The sequence below is a fragment of the Aplysia californica genome, unplaced genomic scaffold (assembly GCF_000002075.1).
Source record: "Aplysia californica isolate F4 #8 unplaced genomic scaffold, AplCal3.0 scaffold00141, whole genome shotgun sequence".
NCBI lineage: Eukaryota > Metazoa > Mollusca > Gastropoda > Aplysiida > Aplysiidae > Aplysia > Aplysia californica.
This window is the reverse complement of record NW_004797411.1, coordinates 495,163-499,066: the sequence shown is the minus strand read 5'-3', so window position 1 is coordinate 499,066 and position 3,904 is coordinate 495,163.

Sequence of the window (3,904 nt, the reverse complement as noted above, 5' to 3'; positions counted from 1 at the left end):
TTCCTTACTTTCTATATATATGCCTGTTATTATATATACACACACAGGGGCCTTCAGAAAATAAGAAACTGAGATACATACTGTACTTCTTAGTGAAAATGATGTTTCATTGATCTGTTTCGTCTCCTGTGTTTATTTTCTTGTTAAAGCTTAGCCCCAATATATACAAGTATTACAAGAAAGTCTTTTAACTTCAACTGGAGTACCATACATCTGTAGCAAATGCTGCATTTAACAGCTCTGCCGTACAAAATCGCGTACAAACCGACATCTTTTATGTAGTAAATATACCCTGCTTTTGAAAATAGAACATGCACTCTATGTACGGAGTTTCCTGTTTAGGGGGGGGGGGGGTAGGCTGCTTACTTTGCTCTGAACTGTAATTATTCCATGCTCCTTATCTCCTATGACTGTTTGTTGCATTAAGCTATTTATCATTCTTACGGGGATCTTGCGAATGGATGTTCCGTCACCTTCTTTCTTCTACATCTTACTGTAATTTGTCCGAATCCGGAAGTACTCCCCGGTGCTTAATAACGTTACAGGTAAAGCCTTACTCGATATTAATGACAAAAACACAATCACCATCATAGCCACCACAACTACCGTCATCAAAACCAACGCCATGACCGCCCACCGAAAGCACCACACCGCTATCAACAACAAACATCAACCGCTACTTTTATCATACTCAACATTGCACGCTCATCAGCCAATAACCTAATACTACATGTGCGGGGTCTGTCCCAGAGATATAACTAATATACGTGTACATTTTCCTGTTCTGTAAAATCAACAATGTGGGTGTATTCGTGGGATCCAGAACTGAAAAGACGCCCAACAGATTGGAGAAACCGAGGATCACCTCTGCTACCACACACACTTGGCGCAAGCAAGGTTCTTTTCGATTTCAAAGGTCCGATTTTGAACTTTCTGGTTCCTGTTGGCACATCATGCAATATCAACTACTATTAGAACAAGAAAATTCTCCAAACAAAGCTGAGACCAGCAGTCATAGAAAGCGGCCGGGTCTGCTTGAACAAGGTGTTGTCTTCCATCATGATAACACGCCTGTGCTCAAAGCTCAAAGGTCACCGATCTCCTGGACTCCTGGCAGTGGGTAATCATTGAACATCCCCCGCTATTCCGGAGACTTACACCATGCAACTACTATCTCTTCCCCAAATTCACAGAATTGGAGAACAGCAATTGGAAGGCGAAGAAGAAATTGTGTTCGCAATAAATCTTGCGCTAAGGACTCTGACCGAAGCAGACAAGGTCACAGCGTCCCATCTTTGCCTTCACGGTGTAGATGTATTCCAGTTTCCGTATCTGACAGAGTGGAGTTTCCTCAGCTGCCTGTGGCATACTTTCCAAGTCTGGCGCAAGTGTACTTATATCCACAGGCTGTAGTATTTCCAGCCGATTGTCACCATTTATTGCTTTCAGTTTCCTCTTCCCCTTCTTTATTTACTTCATCCATGTCAGTATTTTCTCCCTTGTTTCCTATAGTTTCCTCCGACTCACGAGGGGCCCCTCCTCCCCTCTGTCCCATCCATAGTCATCATCACTCCCTAATAACCCAACAAATACAATGTACAAAGGCATATATAATCACTTTACTGTAGCGTATCTATTACATACCAACATACGCTCTTTCTCTCTCTCTCTCTCTCTCTCTCTCTCTCTCTCTCTCTCTCTCTCTCTCTCTCTTTCTCTCTCTCTCTCTCTCTCTCTCTCTCTCTGTCTGTCTGTCTGCCAGTCTCTTAGACACACATCTTCACTACCCTTGGAAATGCATTTTGCGAAAGAGATGTTAGTATAAAAGCTACCCCCCCCCCTCACACACAAACACCCCAGCCTCCTTTGTCTCGTCCCCCTCCATCAAGTGCTGGGTGTTGTCAACATAAAATTAATTTGAATTTTTCAGATTTACCGGGTAGTTAAAAATGAAGTTAAGATGAATAAACCAATGACAGAAAGTAAAATAAATTGTAATGTATCTCACCTTTTTTTCTTACAACGACGGAGCCTTACGGGATTTAGCTCTAGCAAAACTGTCAATTATTGGTTCGTAGTCCAATTTTCGCGCTAGACTGACCTCTATCATACTCTATGGCCAAAATTCCAAGACTTGTGAGTCCGTCTTGACGCATTGTGGACCACAAAATGTTTTTCACCTGAGAAAGGTTACTGAATGAACGTTCAGCTTGCGCAACTGTGACAGGCAAGGTGCAGAAGATTCTCAACATGATTACAACGTTCGGAAACAAAGCATCCAGTTTCAGGGAATGAAGTCTGTTCAGCAACTGAAGAGGCGGCAGGACATTTTCTCCAATGTTCGCTGAATGAATCACTTTCAAATGTTCCAACTCTTGCGCAAGGTCTGCTGATGCATCCACTGCATATTCCGTGTGCAATTTGTTTGCAAGATCACGATTAACGCTTCCTCTGGGAGATATTTCCACAAAACACTAAATAACGAATCGAGTTTTGTCACTGCATTTTACCTTGTCTTCAAATTTCCAAGAAGGCAGTCAATGAGGACATAAAAAACTTCATGTTTGAATTTGTTCTCGGGATTTTCTTAGTCTGTAACATCTTCTGTGTCGTCTGCAAAAAGCTTCCTTTTCTTTTGTCATTTTGCTGTTTCAGTAAATGAATGCTCAATCTCATAGTTATCTGCTACTAATTTGGACTCACTCAAGATTGCGTCCCATCCATCTCGTAAGCTTTTCAGATCTTTAATCAGACTATTGATATTTGCCACCCCAACGTCAAGAGTTGCTTCTCGTGCTTGAAGCACTCAATTTCTGTGATCGATTGCTGTGAGGATTTTGAGCCAAACAGATGCCATTATAACACATTCAAATGATGCAAAGTACTTAAGAATACCAATCAAATCGGAACGTGTTTCTGGGGGAGGTTCATTAAAAGAACAGTTTGAACAGCTTTCCTCAGTCCCCCGATGTGAGCCGCATAAGGCCTGACACTGTCAACACGTGCTGACCCACGTCTCAGAGACATACTGTGCAAAGAGCTGGGAATGTTTTGCTTCAAAATTTCCCACTTTTGTGAACTGGAGCTAAAAGTGCTATACAGCTTCTGTACAACTCCAAAGAAAGTTATGACTGTTGAACAGCTTTCTGCAGAATGCACACCACACAAATTCAAACTATGACAGCCACAGGGAGAATATGTGGCAAGTGAACACTGTCTTAAAATGTGAGCCAGTGCACCATTATACAAACCACACATGTCGTTACCGGTGTCGTAGCCTTGACCTCGGCAGTCTGTAATTGGAATGTTTTTTCTTAATTCAGTGTATCAAGGATAATTTTAGCGATGTCTTCTCCTGTTTTCTTGTTACAATCTACACATTTCAGAAATCTCTCTTCTACTTTGTAGACATTTGTATCACTGTCCAAGTGAACATAACGCAAAAATAAAAACAGTTTGTTCGACGTGTGAAGAGTTTGGTGTTCATCAACGATAGTGGAGTAATATTTCGTTTCCGCTCTTTCATTCAAAATCACGTCCGTCACTTTTGATGCACAGTATTGGATGAATTCATTTTGACTTTCTGGTGGTAGATGGTGAACTTGTAGGCGCCTTTTTTTCGTTTTGTGATTTTTCAACTTTTGTAAGATGCTCTGCAAGGAGAGGATCGTAATGGCCAATCAATTCCAGAAGTTCAAGAAAGCACTACCACAATTCTGTGAAGGGATCAGATATACAGCGGGGGCTCTCGTGACCTAGAGGTTAAGGTGTTGGCCTCTCATTCAAAGGTCCCGGGTTCGAATCCGGGTAACGACCGAAACATGTTCTTCTCTAAAATTGTCTCCTTGGACCTTCTTTCCTGCTCTCTAGCAATATTCTGCCGTCTGCTTTCGTCTCCTCTTTC